Source organism: Neoarius graeffei, chromosome 20 (genome assembly GCF_027579695.1).
Source record: "Neoarius graeffei isolate fNeoGra1 chromosome 20, fNeoGra1.pri, whole genome shotgun sequence".
Lineage (NCBI taxonomy): Eukaryota > Metazoa > Chordata > Actinopteri > Siluriformes > Ariidae > Neoarius > Neoarius graeffei.
In genome coordinates this window covers 59,302,039-59,325,527 of record NC_083588.1, presented here as the reverse complement: position 1 = coordinate 59,325,527, position 23,489 = coordinate 59,302,039, and positions in this window count along the sequence as shown.

Sequence of the window (23,489 nt, the reverse complement as noted above, 5' to 3'; positions counted from 1 at the left end):
CACAGTCAAAAGGTGCGCCGCTAGCTCGAGTTTACCTTCGCCCACGGAATTGATTTTAACATAACAGTGAAGGAGAGATATTGAGATCCACCATCTGCTAGAGGTCAAACAGAGCCTTGAAAACTTTAATTAGCCTCTTGTTTGAGCTTAGCAAAGCTGTTCGCTCATGAGAGCGCAGCAAGGCGCCTTTTGTGCAGCACAGGCCCAGCGCTAATAACCATCAACTCTTTTTCTGACACTCCTTTGATTTGTTTTGTAGCTATGCTTGTTGTTTAAGGAGAGTTGGGCTTTTGCTACACCCACTCCCCCCCCACACACACACACAATTTTTTTTTGCCTGTTATTAATTTGCACCATCTGTCTCTCACCAATGTCAGTGTGTGTGGCAACATGACGTGAAGATCTAGCATCTCTCGTTTATTTTTATCTTTTAACAAGAAACCAGCAGAAAAGAGACAGCACACCATTCAGACACCTTTGCCCAGACGCTCCTGGACCATATGGCTAAGAGAGAAACAGGTCTTTGACTCGGGGTATGAGTACAGGAGGCAGTACAGTAGGTTCTGATGTTAGATTTATCCTCATGATGATAGTTAGCACCATAGCAGCCTAGGCTCACCTACAGAGCTATTAGACACATGTGCCCTTTGCTTCATGCATAAATCCTGGGATATCAGAGTACAGAATGGTTGGTGCAAACAGACCTGATTTATACACTTTAGTTAAGATTAATTTCAACTAATGAATAACTTCTAAAGCACAACACTGTTAAGTTCTGTGCTCTGATTGGCTGATATAATATATCTTATACAACAAACATAATTACAGTACATTCAATATTTCAACATGTTATACAGTCAGTTCAGGATTTGACCCTGTTTGAGTTGCTCATCCACAAATACCATATGGTAGTGTTATATTACATTACATTAATGGTATTTAGCAGGCACTCTTATCCAGAGCGATGTATGACATACCCAGAGCAGCCTGGGGAGCAGTTGGGGGTTAGGTGACTTGCTCAAGGACACTTCAGCCATTCCTGCTGGTCCAGGGATTAGAACCAGTGACCATTTGGTCCCACAGCTGATTTTCTCACCATGACCAAGACTGGTCTTGGTCTCAAGGCCACTTTTTGAAGGTCTCAGTCTTGGACGAAGAGGACTCAGGATTTTATTTCAAGACCGGTCAAGACTACAACTTTGGAAATTTCACTAAATTACCTGTGCACGGTCTGATTGATTTGTAAATATCATAATTGTGATTGGATGCAAAACTTCCTGCTTCAAATGCAACCAATAACATGACGAATTGCTAATTTGAAATTTTCATTACTTTTTACAGCTGTCACCCCTTCCCCACCCCTTCACACACTGATCTGGTCTTCTTCATAAATTGAATTTCGTCAGGGAAGAAGAAATCCACTGATGCAATAACCTGGTCATTCAGTACATTCAGGTCATCAGCTGACTTCATTTTATTGCCCCATAATGTTTCTGAGTCTTGACCTGACCAACTGAAGCAACCCCGGATCATGACCCTGCCTCCAGAGGCTTGTACAGTGGCCACTATGCATGATGGATGCATCGCTTCATGAGCTTCCCTTCTTACCCTGACACACCCATCACTCAGGAATAGGGTCAATCTGGACTTATCAAACTACATGACCTTTTCCCATTGCTCCAGAATCCAGTCTTTATGCTCCCTAGCAAATTGAAGCCTTTTCTCCTGATTAGTCTAATTCACAAGTGGTTTTCTTATGGACACACAGCTGTTTAGTCCCAATCCTGCGAGCTCTCATCACCTTGTTGGTGTGAAAATGCTCTTACTTTCACTATTAAACATAGCCATGAGTTCTACTGTTGATGTTTTACAATTCAACTTCGCCAAGCATTTAAGTGAGCTCTGATCATGCTCAGTCAGGATCTTTTTCCAACTACATTTGACCACATGTGAAGTTGATGGTTAACCACTATCCTTGCAGGTTTTAATAATATTTTAGTCAGTTCTTAACCCAATCATAGTACAGTCATTTCAGCAATCTTCACAGATATTTTCTTTGCTTGATGTAGGCCAATAATTTGACCTTCTGAAATGCAGGAACATCTTTTCCATGGACGGTACGGTGGTGGCATAGGGGTTAGCACTGTCGCCTTACAGCAAGAAGGTTCTGGGTTCGAGCCCAGTGGCTGACAGGGGCCTTTCTGTGTGGAGTTTGCATGTTCTGCCCATGTCTGTGTGGGTTTCCTCCAGGTGCTCAGGTTTCCCCCACAGTCCAAGGACATGCAGTTCAGATAATCAGTGGCTCTAAATTGACCGTAAGTGTGAATGGTTGTTTGTCTCTATGTGTCAGCCCTGCAATGATCTGGTGACTTGTCCAGGGTGTATCCCACCTCTTGCCCATAGTCAGCTGGGATAGGCTCCAGCTTGCCCACAACCCTGCACAGGATAAGCGTTACAGATAATGGATGGATCTCTTCCATAACTACAGGATACATCTTCTGACACATCTGGTTGTTTAAGAACTGAGAAACTACTCACTGCATCATCCATCCATTATCCATAACCGCTTATCCTGTGCAGGGTTGCGGGCAAGCTGGAGCCTATTCCAGCTGACTATGGACAAGACGCAGGGTACAACCTGGACAAGTTGCCAGATCATCACAGGGCTGACACATAGAGACAAACAACCATTCACACCTATGGTCAATTTAGAGCCACCAATTAACCTAACCTGCATGTCTTTGGACTGTGGGGGAAACCAGAACACCCAGAGGAAACCTACACAGACATGGGGAGAACATGCAAACTCCACACAGAAAGGCCTCTGTCAGCCACTGGGCTCGAATCCAGAACCTTCTTGCTGTGAGGCAACAGTGCTAACCACTACACCACCATGCTGCTCTCACTGCATTAGTTAGGGTTAAAAGAATTATTGCCACCTGAAACATATTAATCACTGCAATAATTATCCACTCAAAGGCTCAAATCCAAATGGCAACTTCTTTTGGCCAAGCAGTGTATATGTTTTGGAGCAACCCACCATCAGCTTTAAGAAGCATATTGTGCATAGACCCTGGTGGCATGGTGGTGTAGTGATTAGCACTGTTGCCTCACTGCAAGAAGGTTCTGGGTTCGAGCCCAGTGGCTGGCAGGGGCCTTTCTGTGTGGGTTTCCTCTGGGTGCTCTGGTTTTCCCCACAGTCCAAAGACATGTAGGTTAGGTCCATTGGTTACTTTAAATTGCCCATGTATGTGTACCCACCAAGAGAAGAGGGTTTGGGTCCCTCTGGTGTGCTATAATCACCCAAGAGAATTCAGAGAAGCTAGTTGATACCTTCCTGGAATGCTGACCCTCAACTATGAGGATGGCAGCAGACAGTATAGAACCTACTAATTGTTTCTTTTACTAAGAATTTCCCTGATCACAGTTGGAACTCTGTTTCCAAGAACAAAATTTTCTGTTATCGTTTCAGTTGCAAGTATTTAAAAATTCCATGTCGTTTAGTTTATATTCTCGTTGTCTTCCGCTTATCTGGGGCCGGGTCGTAGAGGCAGCAGTCTAAGCATGGAAGCCCAAACTTCCCTTTCCCCAGACACCTTGGCCAGTTCCTTGGGAAGAACACCAAGGCGTTCCCAGGCCAGCCAAAAGACATAGTCCCTCCAGCGTGTCCTGGGTCTTCCCCAGGGCCTCCTCCTGGGGGGACATGCCTGGAACACCTCCCCAGGGAGGCATCCAGGAGGCATCCGAAAGAGATGCCCGAGCCACCTCAGCTGATTCCTCTTGATGTGGAGGAGCAGCGGCTCTACTCCGAGCTCCTGAGTGACTGTGCTTCTCACCCTATCTCTAAGGGAGCGTCCAGCCACCCTGTGAAGGAAACTCATTTCAGCCGCTTGTATCCGTGATCTTGTTCTGTTGGTCATTACCCAAAGCTCATGACCATAGGTGAGAGTCGGAACGTAGATCGACTGGTAAATCGAGAGCTTTGCCTTTTGGCTCAGCTCCTTCTTCACCACGATGGACCGGTAAAGCGACTGCATCACTGTGGAGGCCGCACAGATCCGCCTGTCGATCTCATGCTCTATCCTTCCCTCACTCATGAACAAGATCTCGAGATACTTAAACTCCTCCACTTGAGGCAGGACTTCTCCACCAACCTGAAGAGGGCAAGCCACCCTTTTCCGGTCGAGAACCATGGCCTCTGACTTGGAGGTGCTGATTCTCATCCCAGCTGCTTCACACTCGACTGCAAACCACCCCAGTGCATGCTGAAGGTCCTGGTTTGAAGAAGCCAACAGGACGACATCATCTGCAAAAAGCAGAGATGAAATCCTGTGGTTCCCAAACAGGATTCCTTCCAGCCCCTGGCTGCGCCTAGAAATTCTGTCCATAAAGATTATGAACAGAACCGGTGACAAAGGGCAGCCCTGGCGGAGTCCAACATGCACTGGGAACAGGTCTGGCTTACTGCCGGCAATGCGAACCAGACTCCTGCTCTGTTCATACAGGGACCGGACAGCCCTTAGCAAAGAGCCCCAAAACCCATACTCCCGAAGCACCCCCCACAGAATACCATGAGGGACACGGTTGAATGCCTTCTCCAAATCCACAAAGCACATGTGGACCGGTTGGGCAAACTCCCATGAACCCTCGAGCACCCTATGAAGGGTATAGAGCTGGTCCAGTGTTCCGCGACCAGGACGAAAACTGCATTGTTCCTCCTGGATCCAAGGTTCGACTATTGGCCGAATTCTCCTCTCCAGTACCCTGGAGTAAACCTTCCCTGGGAGGCTGAGAAGTGTGATTCCCCTATAATTGGAGCACACTCTCAGGTCCCCTTTCTTAAAAAGAGGGACCACCACCCCAGTCTGCTACTCCAGAGGCACTGTCCCCGACCGCCACGCGATGTTGCAGAGGCGTGTCAGCCAAAACAGCCCCACAACATCCAGAGACTTGAGATACAAACAACAGCAAGAGCCCTCTCCCCGATCCTAAGGCACAGAGAGGCGACCCTCTCGTTCACTGGGGTAAACTCCAACACATGGCGGCTGAGCTGGGGAGCTATAAGCAAGCCCACACCAGCCCACCGCCGTTCACCATGGGCGACTCCAGAGAAGTGGAGAGTCCAGCCCTTCTCGAGGAGCTGGGTTCCGGAGCCCAAGCTGTGCGTGGAGGTGAGCCCAACTATCTCTAGCCGGTACCTCTCAACCTCCTGCACAAGCTCAGGCTCTTTCCCCCCCAGCGAAGTGACATTCCATGTCCCAACAGCTAGCCGCTGTGTCCGGGGATCAGGTCGTCGAGGCCCCTGCCTTCGACTGCTGCCCAATCCACACTGCACCAGCCCCCTACAGCTATCTCTGTGCATGGTGAACCCACAGGAGGTCGGGCCCACGTCACCACTTCGGGCTGAGCCTGGCCAGGCCCCGTGGGCAAAGGCCTGGCCACCAAGAGCTCGCATACGAGCCCCAACCCCGGGCCTGGCTCCAGGGTGGGGCCCCGGCTGCGCCATACCAGGCGACATCCCAGTCCTTAATAGATTGTTATCCATAAGGGGTTTTGGTGAACTGCTCTTAGTCTGGCCTGTCACCTAGGACCTGTCTGCCTTGGGAGACCCTAACAGGGGCGTAATGCCCCCGACAACATAGCTCCTAGGATCATTCAAGAACACAAACCCCTCCACCACAATCAGGCAGCAGTTCTAGGAGGGGGTTTAGTTTATATGTATTCTTTAATTCCTGAAATGAAGTTATTGAGCTAGAGCCTATAATATTCAGTCATTTCTGATCTGAAGTCCACATTTTATTGCAGTGTAGTTTGAGGGATTCCTATTTCTTGACCACACCACACATTTTTGCATTTAATGTACTATTAATTACAAAAATTACCATTTTCTTGTTTTCTTGGAGAAAAGAACTGAAAGTAAACCACTGAACTGTAACTGATTATTTTCTCTATCTATCCACAGATCTTCATTTGTATTGTTAAGTATGCAGTCAATATAATACATTTACACCACGTTGTGACAAAGCACCAAGTTGGGAAGATTTAAACCTCCATTTAAACCAAATGTTCTCCTTAATCTGAGCGTTTTTTTTTTTTATCAAATAAACATGAATTCACATCTTTTAAAAAGGATTTTGGCGAGGTGAGGGTCAAAGAAATAGTCAGAAGCTCCACCAACAAAAAGATTTATTCTATGGATAAAATTAATTTTCAAATCCAATCTCTTTTCAATGTCTCACTGAAGGTCTTTCATGAATGGGGGGAAAAAAATTGCATTTGTATGCTCATAAATACCAGGCTATTTAAGATTCCTTGTCTACGCTTTAAATTTTTTAGATTTTTGCAAATTTTACTTTTATCTCTTACAGTACCATTCATTTGGTTTTCCTGGTATTCATTTTATAACCCGATAATTTCATGAAAATGTTTAATTGTTGAAAATGTTCTGTTGTATAAAAAGAATACAATGGTGCAGGAAGTGCTGTACTGGAAAATAATAGACTCTGTAGTGATAACGGTAGCTCTGATTTGATCATACCACACTGTTACACTGTCATTGATTATGTTCCGATAACAGCATACCAGATAATGTTTTAATCTTTACATCATGTGCAATTGTTGAAAGAAGACGTCTTATATGAACTTCCTTTTTAAGTTAATTGTGAGTAATTGTCCTTATTTAGGGGCGGCATGGTGGTGTAGTGGTTAGCACCGTCACCTAACAGCAAGAAGGTTCTGGGTTTGCGCCCAGCTGCCAGTGAAGGCCTTTCTGTGTGGAGTTTGCATGTTCTCCCCGTGTCTGTGTGGGTTTCCTCCGGGTGCTCCGGTTTCCCCCACAGTCCAAAGACATGCAGGTTAGGTTAACTGGTGACTCTAAATTGACCGTAGGCGTGAATGTGAGTGTGAATGGTTGATTGTCTCTGTGTGTCAGCCCTGTGATGACCTGGTGACTTGTCCAGGGTGTACCCCGCCTTTCGCCTGTAGTCAGCTGAGATAGCTTGCCTGCGACCCTGTAGAACAGGATAAAGCGGCTACAGATAATGGATGGATGGATGGATGGATGGATGGATGGTATGATATTGAACAACTTGAAGATAAGTAGCTGAATAGAATATATCTGATATACCATGAAAAAAGTCAGCCAATATTATTATTATACATCCATATTCTCTTTTCCAGTTTTTTGATGTCTGTTGGTATGTTTTTCTCTTGTAAACAGAGAGGAACCATCAGGGCCTTCTAGGCATTTAGAGAAGACCCAAACATATCAGCATATCCAATATTATATTTAATTTCTTTCATTCTTTCATAATTGCACAACCCCGATTCTAAACAAGTTGGGACAAATTGTAAATAAAAACGGAATGCAATGATGTGGAAGTTTCAAAATTCCATATTTTATTCAGAATAGAACATAGATGACATATCAAATGTTTAAACTGAGAAAATGTATCATTTAAAGAGAAAAAATTAGGTGATTTTAAATTTCATGACAACAACACATCTCAAAAAAGTTGCGACAAGGCCATGTTTACCACTGTGAGACATCCCCTTTTCTCTTTACAACAGTCTGTAAATGTCTGGGGACTGAGGAGACAAGTTGCTCAAGTTTAGGGATAGGAATGTTAACCCATTCTTGTCTAATGTAGGATTCTAGTTGCTCAACTGTCTTAGGTCTTTTTTGTCGTATCTTCCGTTTTATGATGTGCCAAATGTTTTCTGTGGGTGAAAGATCTGGACTGCAGGCTGGCCAGTTCAGTACCCAGACTCTTCTTCTACGCAGTCATGATGCTGTAATTGATGCAGTATGTGGTTTGGCATTGTCATGTTGGAAAATGCAAAGTCTTCCCTGAAAGAGACGTCATCTGGATGGGAGCATATGTTGCTCTAGAACCTGGATATACCTTTCAGCATTGATGGTGTCTTTCCAGATGTGTAAGCTGCCCATGCCACATGCACTAATGCAACCCCATACCATCAGAGATGCAGGCTTCTGAACTGAGCGCTGATAACAACTTGGGTCGTCCTTCTCCTCTTTAGTCCGAATGACACGGCGTCCCTGATTTCCATAAAGAACTTCAAATTTTGATTCGTCTGACCACAGAACAGTTTTCCCCTTTGCCACAGTCCATTTTAAATGAGCCTTGGCCCAGAGAAGACGTCTGTGCTTCTGGATCATGTTTAGATACGGCTGCGTCTTTGAACTATAGAGTTTTAGCTGGCAACGGCGGATGGCACGGTGAATTGTGTTCACGGATAATGTTCTCTGGAAATATTCCTGAGCCCATTTTGTGATTTCCAATACAGAAGCATGCCTGTATGTGATGCATTGCCGTCTAAGGGCCCGAAGATCACAGGCACCCAGTATGGTTTTCCGGCCTTGACCCTTACGCACAGAGATTCTTCCAGATTCTCTGAATCTTTTGATGATATTATGCACTGTAGATGATGATATGTTCAAACGCTTTGCAATTTTACACTGTTGAACTCCTTTCTGATATTGCGCCACTATTTGTCGGCGCAGAATTAGGGGGATTGGTGATCCTCTTCCCATCTTTACTTCTGAGAGCCGCTGCCACTCCAAGATGCTCTTTTTATACCCAGTCACGTTAATGACCTATTGTCAATTGACCTAATGAGTTGCAATTTGGTCCTCCAGCTGTTCCTTTTTTGTACCTTTAACTTTTCCAGCCTCTTATTGCCCCTGTCCCAACTTTTTTGAGATGTGTTGCTGTCATGAAATTTCAAATGAGCCAATATTTGGCATGATGTTTCAAAATGTCTCACTTTTGACATTTGATATGTTGTCTATGTTCTATTGTAAATACAATATCAGTTTGAGATTTGTAAATTATTGCATTCCATTTTTATTTCCAATTTGTACTTTGTCCCAACTTTTTTGGAATCGGGGTTGTATGATAATTATTCTATTCTAATTCTAATTGGGCTTCATTTTCTATCAAATTTGCTTCAGAAATGAAAGGGATACTGTCCTGAAAACATTAAAATCGAGTTATCCAAAGAGATTTTTTTTGTTTGTTGTCTCTAGGCTGAGAAGAGTTTAGAGCTGCTCACTCATTGGTTAGGACTTCATTGCCGGGACAGAAGGCCATGGCAGTGTAAGTTTATGTAGGAAGTGACAGATGAATTAACCAAATCAGATTTTGATTTTTAGTGGGAAAAATTTATTTCCCTCAGCCTTAACTGAGACTCGGCGCTGTCAGAGCAGCAGTGAAGTCACCTTCCAGCCGGTGTAGCGTTCATCAGTAGTGTTACCAAATGCTAATAAAGTGGTCAAGCCAGTGCTATTGAGTGCAAGTAGCACAGGCTAATGACTAAGAAACTAAGATTTCTGTCTCCAGACTCTTCTTCTACACTGCATGCTTGCTACAGTATTTTTCAGTCAGACTTAAGTATTCATTTCTCTGTGTAATTTACTTCGTTACTTTTAAAATCAACATTGACAGCTACACACAATGGAGCGACCTGGCACACTGCCGCTAATCCTTTACAAAATCCTTTGCTCTGTTCCTTTTTTGGTGTCTGGCTAAGTTTTGGCTGAGCTCAAGTCCCAGCTCTGATAGTAACGGTTCGCTACGGCTTGTAAATATGTGTGAAGAATATCTAATGAAGTTTTGTAGCCTTTTGGGTGTTCAACATATCTTTCTCTTTCCTGGCAAACAAAGAAATGGTTGTGCGCATGCACAGCAGAAAACTCATTGGATATTTGCGTCAGCTCCGATGTGTGACATCATGTTGTCTTGACAACCATGCAATGTCGTAAACTATATTCAACACTCATTCTCCATTGGGCAGAGTGATGTAATATACATAGGATAAATGATATGCTAACAATATTGCATGCTATCGAACCAAATGAATGGAATCTGCTAGAAGGGAACAGCGGGTTTTTATTCCATCGAAAAAGTGTCCTGTATGTATAATAATCATCTATTTTTTACTCTGTACTTGAGATGCTGCAACACCTGAATTTCCCCTCATAGGGATCAATAAAGGAATATCTTATCTTGTCTTGTCTTGTCTTAATTAACTCCACTGAGATGTTTTCCATTTAAATATGTTTCCGTATCACATTCTTCTCATGTAAAGGCTTGGTAACGTCACTGACGATGTGCTAGTGATACTTTACAAGGAGCAGAGACTTGTGGTGTGTATATGTCGTGATGCAGTGAAGAATTCTGGGAAATGGAGTTTGTTCACATTTGACATGACAGGAACAGGCAGTACAGGAGGCTTAGCCCAGAATGGGCTTTCACTATTAAATATTAAGTGATTCTTTTTAAATCTTAATTCACTGTTCAGATGATTTCATCAGTTCAGTGTACATGGATGTAAAATTCAACTCAAAAGCAGCGCAAGTTATTTGTAGGTCATTTGATGGAATATACACATAATGATAAGAGTATTTTGTAAGGAGTGTGCTCATGCATCCATGATAGCAGGAGAGACCTTTCATAGGGGTGCAAGGGGCATCTCATTATTGTCGTGTGTGTGTGTTTTTTAATTATGTCACAAGTGATTCGCAGCCATTTTTGTTTGACATCTGAATGGAACTAAGGGGGTGGGGGAAGGGGAGGGGTTATAATGAGGGTGCAGTGACATTCACATCATCAAGTCCATCTCTCTCTCTCTCTCTCTCTCTCTCTCTCTCTCTCTCACACACACACACACACACACACATTTTTTCTTACTATACTTATGAGGACCTTTCATTGCCGTGATTATTAATGCAGCTAATTAACACCTACGCTAAATCTAACCCTAGCCACATTTTTGTCACTTTGACTTGAAATTTTTCTCATGGAGGCCAATCGAACATGACTCCAAGCTCAAACCTGTTGGATATTAAACTTTGGGACATTTCTACCTCAATGTGCAAAATTAAAGGTGACACTGATGTAAATACCCTAATACATGCGATTTACTCAAACTGAACAGCGAATATTTACACTAATTAGTACGGCTAAAGAGAGAGCAAGTATTACATTTTGTATAATCATCATCATTTTTTCTGTCAGGAAAGTTTTTTTTAACGTTAATAGTACTGGTAGTTTTGCCGTATTTTTTGTGTTTAGTTTTTCTCAATAATATTGAGAAATCTGCTGTTTTTTTATTATGAACGATAACAGAGAAGGAAAAAAAGAGGTTGATGAGGGAACGACTGTTTATATGGGCTATAATATAACGTAAGTGAATAACGTAACAGGAATAGAATGTACCACAACACTCTGTAGGTGCAATTGGTAATTGAGTGATCAATCTCATTAAATCTGAAGGTTAATAATTAAAATTTAATCAGTCTCATTTGAATCATACCATTGAAACATTCTCATTGAATCAGTCTCATATTATCATTAAATCACTTATGGAATCAGTCTCATTAATTAATACCATTAATTTTGGTGCTTAATAATAAATTACCAAACAGCTAAATTATGGTATATTCCAAATTATTATCACTTACCATATTACATAACTCATATGCACCTTTTGAATTCTTTGAGATTGGGTACTTCAAAGATATTGGAACACAAATAAACACACAGTTTCAATAATAAATGAATTTATTATAATGAATAATGGCAGTTGAAATATATACAGATATGATATATACTTGATGAGCATGTGTGTGTGTGAGAGAGGCCTTGTGTGTGTGTGGCCTACACAAAAGAATTAGCTCTGGTAGCTAACTCCATGTGTGTTTGTGGGGGGAGGATGACGACCTCGTGGTCCCTTGAGATAATACAATTAGCCCTGGATGCTAATGAAACAAAAGAATTAGCTGTGTGTTTAGCTAAGGTGTGTTTGTGAGGCCTGTGGCCACGTGTGGAGACACAGATTAGCCTTGTGTCGCTAGCTAAGACAAAGGGATGCTAGCTAAGGTGTGTTTGTGTGTGTGAGGCCTGATGAGCTAGCTTTGGTTGCTAATTAGACAAAAGAATTAGCTGTATGTGGCTAGCTAAGGCCCAAGGATCCTACCTTGTGGAGTTAAGACAAAAGGTGTGTATGTGAGTGTGGAGGAGGGCCGCCACGTGTTCCCTTGAGACAATACACTTAGCTTTGGATGCTAATGGGACAAAAGAATTAGCCGTAGGCTAATTTCACTAGCTTATAATAGCACTAAATTCACTGAAATCTTGATGGGGTCAAGATGTGTAATAAGGAAATTGAAGATGTTAGTAAGGAATAAAGAGAAGTATGCACAGCCTGTCTATTAAACAATTGAGAGATTAAAACAAAATGATACAATCATCAATTCAACATGCTGCGTGTCTACAGTGTAAACAATTAAACCGTTCCTGAGTTTAAATTCACACTACTTCAATAAAAGCTAATTCCTAAGACTAGGTTTTTGCCCAAAATGCCAGTCAATTCTCAGAGAATTCTTGGAGAGGCTGAGTTTCACAGGAGCTCATGGAGCACATCTGTGGAAAGCAGAGAATTCTTGGTCCGACGCTTCGTAGCTCATGGGAAGAAAAACTCTGATCAAACAATGTGCACAGTTTTCTTTAGTTAGAAGGGATCCAGCCGCTTCTTAACTTTAAATTCACTGCTTGGGCTGCAGTCCGTACATACGTGTAATGAATAACTGGAAACCGGTTGTAACTCAAGCTGAGTTTTAAAATTGCGCAAGCCAAAAACAATTTTTTAAGAAGGGGACATTTAAAGAATTGATTGATTGATTGATTGATTGATTGATTGATTGATTGATTGATTGATTGATTGAGTTAGTTAGTTTATTTGCTTACAAAAATACTAAATATCCAAAATTAAAAATGTTTACAATCTGAACAATATATCCAAAGAAATAATAAAAAAATTAAAACTGCACAAGGAGACAAAAAAAACTAACCAAAATGTACATTTAAAAAAAATAATAATAACAAGACCGTCAATGATGGCGTAGCTCACTCCGGCTCCGTCTAGACCAGAAGGAACGATCTAAAGTGGGCCACCTTGTGCAATAAATGTTGCAAGCTATATACACTATATGCAAGCTATATATAGAAGTGATATCCACCCTAGGAATACCGACCTATTTGCCAGAAAGAATCCAAAACAGCGAAGAATTGACCGAGAAGAAGCGATTTTTGTTGAACTGCTCATTAAGGCTTAATTAGTCCATAACTTCATTAATAATTGTAATTAAGCAAATCTGGGTAGAAGTTATATGCACCCTAGGGACCCCTACCTTCATGCCAGAAAGAATCAAAATCAGTGAAGAATTGAAGGAGAATAAGTGATTTTTGTGTGGAAACTGCTCGTTAGGGTTTAATTACTCCATAACTTCATTATTAATTGCACTTGTGCAAATTTGGGTAGGAGCTATATGCACCCCAGGCAGACCTACCTTCCTGCCAAAAAGAATAAAAATCAGTGAAGAATTGAAGGAGCAGAAGCGATTTTCATGAAATATGGACCACGATGAATGGACGACAGACAACACATGATGGCATAAACCAGGGGTGGGCAATTATTTTTTCCATGGGGCCACATGAGAAACAGAAAATTTTGTGGAGGGCCGGACCAAAAGGCTGAACTAAATTCTGCATAATATTAATTGTATTTATTTATATACAGCAGTAAATAACATTGTTTTTACAAACTGGTAAGAGTATGGAAAAAAAAGAGGTTGCCTTACAAAAAATGTCATTTATTCAATCAAATTTCCCAAAACAATGGTTAACAAAACATGAACGTTTGTACCATTTTTTTTTCAGTCACATTCACCCCAAAACACAATAAAGACATCACAATATTGTCTTTCTACTCCAAATATCAAGCAAGATACATCATATTATAATAATGATGCCCACATTTGTAGTCTAATCACCTCATTTGGTGTTTTTCAGTTTTTTATTTGTTCAGTGAGAGAAATCTAGTCTCTGTTGGTCTTTAACGAGTGCATCAAAGTCAGGTTGAATGTCTGAGGTGGAGATGCGAAGCACAGCTGACAGATGATTATCGGTGAGAGAGGATCTATACCTGGATTTGTTAAACTTCATCACTGAAAACGTCGATTCGGTGTAGGTATCAGATCTACAGATCGGCTCGGGCTCCGGCGCCTGCTGGTGACGTCACACTATGTGATTGGCTGGATTGTTTGAAGGATGACGTACAAGTTTGTGGTTGGCCTGGACAAATTACGGAAGTAGTTATCGCGGGATTAGGTTTCGTGGAATTTCATGTCGCGCGCATTGCGTTTTTGTTGAACACAACTTCAAAATAAAAGCAATGCACATTCAGTCCATGCATGAGGTAAAATTAGAAAATACGTTTATTTTGTAATTTCTAATTAACCTTACGCGGGCCGGTCAGAATGAACCAAAGGGCCAGATGCGGCCCGCGGGCCGTAAAATGCCCAGGTCTGGCATAAACTCATCACCTGTCGGTCAGATGAGCTAATAAATAAAAACAAATAAATGTAATATTTAAAAATATATATATTATATGCATTTATTCCCATAAGTCTGTTTACATAAATACTGTTAAAGTGACATGTAACACAGTAAAACACAAAAAAAGGAGAGAAAAGAGATCATAGAGAAGTGTTTGAAGATTTAGTGCTACAGTAGAAGAATGGTGGAATGGTGTGTGTGTGTGCGTGTGTGTGTGTGTGTTAGGTGGACTCTTATTGCCCTGTGAGGCTCAGAGAGGTGAGAGAGGTGGGTAATTGAAAACCATGTCATTATATTCAGCTTCATCTTCTCCTCCACCTCCATCTCCCTGCACTCGTCCTCTGCTCCGGTTCCATCTCACGCCTCTATTATCTCCACAAAAAGCCGCCTCTGTCTTCCTGCAGGCCTCGGAAACAGTCGTCCTCTACAAGATCTCAATCCAGCATTCGAGCCGTTTTTCTCCTCTCTTTTGTTCCACAGCCTTCCGGATGCCACAGCGGGCCTGAGAGGGGCTTCCAGATTAGAGTCACTGAACTGTGTGTGGAGTAAAGAGATGAGCAGCTTCTCACACATACACACACAAGCAGTGATTGGCATGAATGAATCTGGGAATTTAACCCAGACAGACACTTGAGACTGAAAGCACATCCCATTATTATAATAACTTATAATTGGTTAATTTTCCTGAATATCAGCCTGGACAGTATTTCTGGCTGTAATTTAAGTCACAGATTTATATTAATGCACTTGTTCTAATAGATCATCATTTCCATAGTAACAGCTAATCCCTAGGTAACATGACAAGCTGCAGTTTGTTTTTGTTTTTTTTTAATGTTTAACTCAAAAAGGGTGAAAAGAAAGATCATAGTGAGAGAACGACTTTTTTGTTTCAAGCTACTGTAAGGTAATTGATAACACGAGTCAATTTGTTAACCATAGGTGCTAAAGAAGGCAACTGGGCTTGCTTGAAATCCTCGAAGATGTTTCATCTCTCATCCAAAAGGCTTCTTCAGTTCTGTCTGACTAGTGGGGAGTTTCAGGTATTTATCCTCTAGTGGACCAAAAGCAACCCTAACCCTCTGGGGTCTGAGGGTATTTTTTGGGACTCTAATGACTTTGGCATGCTCTGATTTTTCTTGTCAATTTCAACAAATCTAATCAGTATTTTCAAAGTCCTATGACTTTTTTTTTGTATTCAGCACAAGTTCAGCTATGATAATATCCATGTAGTATGTATGTCATGATTGTACTTTAAAAAAAATAACAGATAAATGAAGATGTTGTAAAAAGCAATTTTAGAACTGTGTTGGAATGTGTGAAAAAAACATGACCTTACCCATTGTGTCGAACTGTTTTGGTCACTTGAGGTGATTCTGTTCAGTCTGAGGAATGGATCAAGCACAAAAACTTAAATCTGCTCCATTGATTTGGACAATTAACTGGCCATCAAAAAAAATATATGTCCTATTGTTTTGGGATAAAGGGTTAGCAGCGGGAGGGGTATTCAATGAGAAGGGTAAAAATTTCCATTCCATTCAGTGAGAAGACTGAAAACCCCTCTCACTGACAACTCTTAATCGCATCAGATTAACTCTTAATCTCATCAGGTCAAGTCCCAATGAGTAAGGTCGTGTTTTTTTCCACACATTCCAGCACAGTTCTAAAACTGTTTTTTACAACAGCTTCATTTATCTGGTATTTGACTTTATTTTGGTATTTGACTCTATTCAGTGTGTCTTGAAATTAACTCTTGTATTAGTTTACTCAGTTCAGAGCCACAACCAACTCTGTTACTCTGTTACACAATTACTCTGTAATTCTGCTCCCACTCCAACTCCAAATTTTACTCTTTAAACTCAAAATAGAGCAAAATTAACTATTTTTGAGGAAAATACTTTTAACTCTGGAAAAGATTGCTCAGTCATTTTTCCTGTGTATGCACCACAGCGCATGCATATCAACTGATCTGCTCATCAGAAATAGAAGAAATATTTACACTCACTCGAGCTGATCTTTGGCTGGATCGAGTCGAAGTAAAAAAAAAAAAAGGCACCGTTCATCATCAGTGTCACAGTTCTCAAGATTGAATTGAATTGCTGTCCTGAATCAAGAACTGAATCATGAATTGACTTGCTGTCCTGAAATTGAATCACTGTCCTGAATCATGAAATTAATCATGAATTGAATCGTTGTCCTGAATCATCCAAAGCACATAAAATCTGCATGCCATCTCGTAACAAGTTTTACCTCCAAATAGCGTAAACTTTGTCTGACAGATTTTATCCTGTTTACAGTGGGCGTTCCTGAAAGAAACCAATTGAAACCAAATGAGTGAAAGTGATTATCATGCCGTTACCATGTGAACAGTCTTTTATGAATGCGTAAGTGTGCGCTCAGTGCTCCGACTCCGGTGTGACTGAGGAAGGGGACAAGTTTTATGTTTCATCTAATTTAGGCAATTTAAAAACTATAATATTATTTGGCAGTGGGCACATAGGAAAGTGTAAAGTATAAAGTTTCTATCAATATGTTTATCATGCTTATACGATAAACTCAAATATATTTATCTCAATACATGACCTACTCATTCTAAACCTGTCAAGCTTCGTCGGCAAAGCTCTCAACCCCAAAGAGTTAAGGAGACCAGTGGTTTGAAAGAGGAGTAAAAGAAGCCATCTTCATCAACCTAGAGCAACCATCACTGAACACAGGAGGTGGTCTGAGACACCACTTATCAGCCACCTACAATGCAGTCCTTGGCACACTTCCCAGAAAACTGAATACACATCCACACCAAGACTCAGCTGACTTCAATGACTCACATGATGGCAGAGAGAGCCAACAACCCACAGATCACCCTAATGACCCTCTAGGCTGCTAACACCATTCACACCCAGCCTCCAGTGACCCTAACACTTACAGGATGACTGAGAGGGCCAACGACCCATGTGACCTCAACGGCTCTCCTTAGGGTTGCTTTTGGTCCACTAGAAGATAAATACCTGGAACTCCCCACTAATCAGACAGAACTGAAGAAGCCTTTTGAATGAGAGGTGAAAGAACTTCAAGGATTTCAAGCAAGTCAAGTTGCCTTCTTTAGCACCTGCAGATTATGATGACCTGGATGACTGAGAACCTTCACTTTTTGTCACATATATCAATTTGTTACACTACATTAAACATAACTAATGTGGACACAAATGCATACAATCAGTATGGTGGGTTTTTTTTTTTTTTGGCAAATGCTAAAAAAGTCAGTACCCCTTTTCTAGGCAGGGTTTAGAGACCAAGCAGGTAAAAATAGAAAGGGATGAAAACAAATGAGAAAACAAGCAAGTGTAGTCATATCGCTTCATTCAACTAGAGGTAGTAACTCATAATCCCCAACCTCCAACCAGGCAAAACCAAAGAAAACACCCCTTCAACTTGAAATTTATACTTGGGAACTTAGGATGGTCCTCTAAAGTCAGTAAGTCACATCAACTCAACATCAACTCACAGCATCAACAGTAAACAAAGCAGTTTGCTGATCCGAGAAGGAAAATGTCCATCATTCCTCACAGCTGAGTAGCTGACTTCCTTGTTGCTAAAATAACATAAGATGAACATGGACGTGTCAAGGTTTTTTCCCCACTTTGTAGTTTGAAAATATCTTCACACATCTCGGTACATAAAACAGCAAAAATGCATGACAAGACTTCTCAAGCAGAGAAAGATACAGGACAGAGAGCGGCAAAATACAGGACAGGCAAGTACAATCTGGAAATACATCAATCACAGGACAGGGGTGGAGTCAAGACTCAAAATCAAAACAAAATCTACATATCACTTGTGCCATGGTCTAATGGTTAGAGATGCAGCTTTTGGACCAAAAGGTTTTTGGCTGTTCTGGACCAAAATGTTGCTAGTTCAATTTCCTGGAGTAGCAGGAAGATCTGTGATTGGTGACTGGGCTGTGCATGTGCATTCTGTGCTACACACTGTCCAAAGACATGCGGTTAGGTTGACGTGGGGTGGCCTTGGGCTGAGGTGCCCTTGAGCAAGGTACCTGACCCCTGACTGCTCCCCGGGTGCTCTGGTGTGGCTGCCCACTGCTCTGAGTGTGTGCGTGTGTTCACTGCTTCAGATGGGTTAAATGCAGAGGATGAATTTCACTGTGCTTGAAGTGTGCATGTGACGAATAAAGGTTTCTTCTTCTTCTTCTTCCTGGTTCCTGAGTTGTTTGCGATGAGTCCTTTTTTCCCGTGAGTATTGGCGTTAATTACTAATCTTTTTTAACTTTTTTCTACAAATAATTTTCCAGTATCCTCTTCATTTTTATTGTACTGTCGCTTTCCTTTTTGTACTTTACACTTTCGCTTTCCTTTTTCCGTTTTTTTTCTCTCTCTCTTTTTTTCAGAAGAACGCAGAGACCAGAAGCTTTCTTTTTCTTTTTTTTCTCCTCCTGTGTAAAGACCACAAGCAGAGGCCATCTACATCTGATCTGCTTTAATATCAACAGATCTTCGATTAAGGTACGTGAATCTTTTTATCATGGCACACCTTCAGCCTGTTCAGTGTGCTGAGTGCAGGATGTTTAGTCATTCTTCCTCCGTTGCTAGCAATAGCTTTACTTGTGATAAGTGCAGATTAGTTAGCTCTCTGACAGAGAAGATTATAGTGCTAGAAGCGCGTGTCCAGGCTTTAGAAAAGGCCAGTGAGCGTGAGAACAGTGTAGTTTCTGTAGAGGAAAGTCTGGATGCCCTAGGTGGAGTTAGCAATCCCCCAACTCTGGCATTAGAGCCCTTACAGCAGGGCGAATGGGTGACGGCTCGGCGGCATAAGCGTAGAGCCAAAGCTACCACTGAGGCTCGCCCATGGGAGCACCACTCCTCTCCACATCATGTGTCGAACAGGTTTGCTCTCCTTAGTGATGCACCCACTGAGAAACCTGAAAGAGCTCTGGTTATAGGGGACTCTATCATACGGGACATGAAATTAGCTCAGCCTTTAGAGGCACCAGCAGCTTTAGTCAGGTGTATACTGGGAGCCAGGGCGGCAGACATAGCAGGTAATCTTAGGGTCCTAGGCAAGCACAGGTTCTCAAAGATAGTTATCCATGCAGGAGCTAATGATATACGCCTTCAGCAGTCTGAGGTTACTAAGAGTAACTTTGTAGAGGTGTTTAAATTAGCGAAGGCAATGTCCGATGCTGTAGTATGCTCTGGCCCCATCCCAATGCGGCGTGGTGATGTAGCTTACAGCAGGTTATGGTTGCTGAACTGCTGGTTGTCCAGATGGTGCTCTGAATACAGTGTGGGCTTTATAGATAATTGGGCTAATTTTGAGGGCACTGCTGGCCTGTTAGGGTGGGACGGTATCCATCCCACTCGGGAAGGTGCTGCTCTCATTTCCTGCAGCATACCGTAGGTCATAGTCTCAGAACAGGCCTAGTTAATTTCTGACAATCCAGAGCCAAGACCAGAGAGCAGACAAACAGGCTAAACTGACTGTCTGCTAGCTGCACAGAGTTGTCACTCAGGGTCCACTACATCAAGACTGTGTCTGTTCCCCAAGCTCAACAAAAAGGTAGAAATATTCAGAGAGTTTGTTCCAGTAATCTAATCAATATAAAATTAGATCATACTGACTGTACAGCTGCTGCCAGCACCTTTGATCTAAAGGTGGGGCTATTAAATATTAGATCTCTTAGATCTAAAGCGCTAATGGTTAATGAACTCATTACTGATCAGGAGTTTAATGTACTTTGTTTAACTGAAACATGGATTAAGCTAAATGAATATATAGCATTAAACGAAGCGAGTCCTCTTGGATACAGTTATATACACCAGCCTCGTCTAGCTGGCAGAGGAGGAGGCGTCGCGGTTATTTATAATGATTATCTAGGTGTAACACAAAAACCTGGTTATAAATTTAATACATCTGAAGTTCTTCATACTCATATAATGTATGTAGCCTCGAAAAATAAGTCTACCCAGTTAATTCCGTTACTTATTATTTACAAGCCCCCGGGGCCATATTCTGAGTTTCTTTCTGAATTTGCAGATTTTATCTCAGATCTGGTTATTTCCTTAGACAAAGCTTTAGTTGTCGGAGATTTTAATATTCACTTCAGGAGAACTTCCTGAAGTATAGAAAAGCTCTTAGTGCTGTTAGATCAACATATCTCTCCTCCCTAATAGAAGATAACAAAAATAATCCTAGATTCCTATTTAATACTGTAGCAAAATTTACCAGGAATAAGTCCACTATAGACACATGCACACCTGTAGTATGTAGTAGCAACGACTTCATGAATTTTTTTAATGATAAAATTGAGAATATCCGACAAAAAATTCAAACTACTAATTTAAGGTCAGACAATGTAAGTGACCCTGTAGTTAACAATATAACTGCATCAGATCATCAGTTAGAATGTTTTACTCCCCTAAAAGAAACTGAATTACTTTCATTAATCTCGGCATCAAAAGCCTTAACTTGTGTACTAGATCCCTTACCTACATGTCTATTCAAACAGATAATACCTGAAGTAATTGAACCGCTTCTAAAAATAATAAATTATTCTCTTACGATTGGCTATGTACCCAAATCCTTTAAACTAGCAGTTATCAAACCCCTGATTAAAAAACCTGACCTTGATCCCTGTCAGCTGTCCGATTATCGGCCAATATCAAACCTCCCCTTTATCTCCAAGATCCTTGAAAAAGCTGTGGCACAGCAGTTATGCTTATATTTACATAGGAATAGCATCCATGAAATGTATCAGTCAGGATTTAGACCTCATCATAGCACAGAGACAGCACTGGTTAAAGTAGTAAACGACCTACTGTTGGCGTCTGATCAGGGCTGTGTCTCGCTGCTTGTGTTGCTTGACCTTAGTGCAGCATTTGATACCATTGATCATTCCATTCTTCTGGATAGACTAGAAAATGTTGTGGGAGTTAAGGGAACGGCCCTTTCCTGGCTCAGGTCTTATTTAACTGATCGCTATCAGTATCTTGATATAAATGGTGATATTTCTAGACATACTGAGGTAAAGTTTGGTGTTCCACAAGGTTCTGTCTTGGGTCCACTGCTTTTTTCTTTATATATGTTACCTCTGGGTGATATTATTTGTAAACATTGTATTAGTTTCCACTGTTATGCTGATGACACACAGTTGTATGTTTCTGCAAAACCTGATGAGAGACACCAGCTTAATAGAACTGAGGAATGTATAAAGGACATTAGACACTGGATGCTTATTAACTTCCTTCTGCTTAACTCTGACAAGACTGAAGTACTTGTGCTAGGACCACATGCAGCTAGAAGTAAGTTTTCTGATTACATAGTAACTCTGGATGGCCTTTTTGTTTCTTCGCGTGCAGCAGTAAAACACCTCGGAGTGATTATTGACCCCAGTCTTTCATTCAAAACTCACATTGATAACATTACCCGGATAGCTTTCTTTCATCTCAGAAATATTGCTAAGATAAGAAATGTAATGTCACTACATGATGCGGAAAAACTAGTTCATGCTTTCGTTACCTCCAGGTTGCATTATTGTAATGCCTTACTGTCTGGATGTTCCAATAAGTGCATAAATAAGCTCCAGTTAGTTCAAAATGCAGCAGCAAGAGCCCTTACTAGAAGTAGAAAATATGACCACATCACCCCTGTCTTATCCACACTGCATTGGCTCCTAATCAAATTTCGTATTGATTATAAAAAACTACTATTGACCTTTAAAGCACTGAATGGTCTCGCACCACAGTACCTGAGTGAACTTCTGGTTCTCTATGACCCGCCACACCTACTTAGATCAAAAGGTGTAGGCTATCTGCTGGTACCTCGTATAGTGAAGGCTACATCAGGGGGCGGAGCCTTTTCTTACAAAGCCCCACATTTATGGAACAGCCTTCCAAGTAGTGTTCGGGAATCAGACACAGTCTCAGCGTTTAAGTCTGGGCTGAAAACATATCTGTTTAGTCAAGCCTTGTGTTAATGGTGTTTAATGAGGTAAAGGTGTAGATCTGGAGGGTCCTCAGACAGAGTGTTTTGGTAAACTGGGATGTATGGATGCTGTCAGTCCCCACTTGCTTGCTCACTTGAGTTTGTTGACGGTGTAGTGGCTGCTGCTTTATGTCCCGGGGCTCCCTCATACCTGTGTTACCTTCTGGCTCTCTCCTTTTAGTTATGATGTCATAGTTAGTTGCCGGAGTCCCTGCTTGTACTCAGTGCAATATGTATACTGTTCCTACTTATTCAGGTGACATTGGGCATACCTAACAACCTGTGTTCTCTCTCTCTTCTCCTCCCCCCAAATCTGTCCCTCTGAGTTACATGTCGGTCCTGGGATCGAGATGCTGACCTCTTCTGCTCCTCGGACCTGCCTGGTCCATCCTGGTGCCCTGTGTCTGGTTGGAGTCTTATCGCATCGTTCCTGTGGAGGGCGGCCCCATGTGGACAGTTGGGGGTCGCGCCTGGAGGACACTCTGGACTCTTGCAGTGGTGTTTTTGTGGCTGGGGACTGCAGTTGACTTGCTGAATTTAGGACTGCAGTTGACTTGCTGATTTTGGGACTGCGGTTGTCGTGAACGGTTTTGCACTCAGGTTTCCGTTGGTGGGGGGTTTATAGCATTAACGAAGCTGACTTTGTTAGGACTGTTAATGTTATAGTCATGTTGTCTGTTGTTGCCCGGATGGGGATGGGTTCCCATTTGAGTCTGGTTCCTCTCGAGGTTTCTTCCTCATGTCATCTGAGGGAGTTTTTCCTTGCCACCATCACCACAGGCGTGCTCATTGGGGATAGATTGGGGATAAAATTAGCTCATATTTTAAGTCATTCAAATTCTGTAAAGCTGCTTTGCGACAATGTTTATTGTTAAAAGTACTATACAAATAAACTTGACTTGACTTGACTTGAAGTGCCCTTCACCAAGGCACCTAACCCCAACTGCTCCCCAGGCTGCTCTGGGTATGTTGTACATCGCTCTGGATAAGAGTGTCTGCTAAATGCTGTAAATGTAATACTGTTTGTAATCATGTGACTATTACGACATGTGAAATTCAAATGGGGGCAGGACGTGA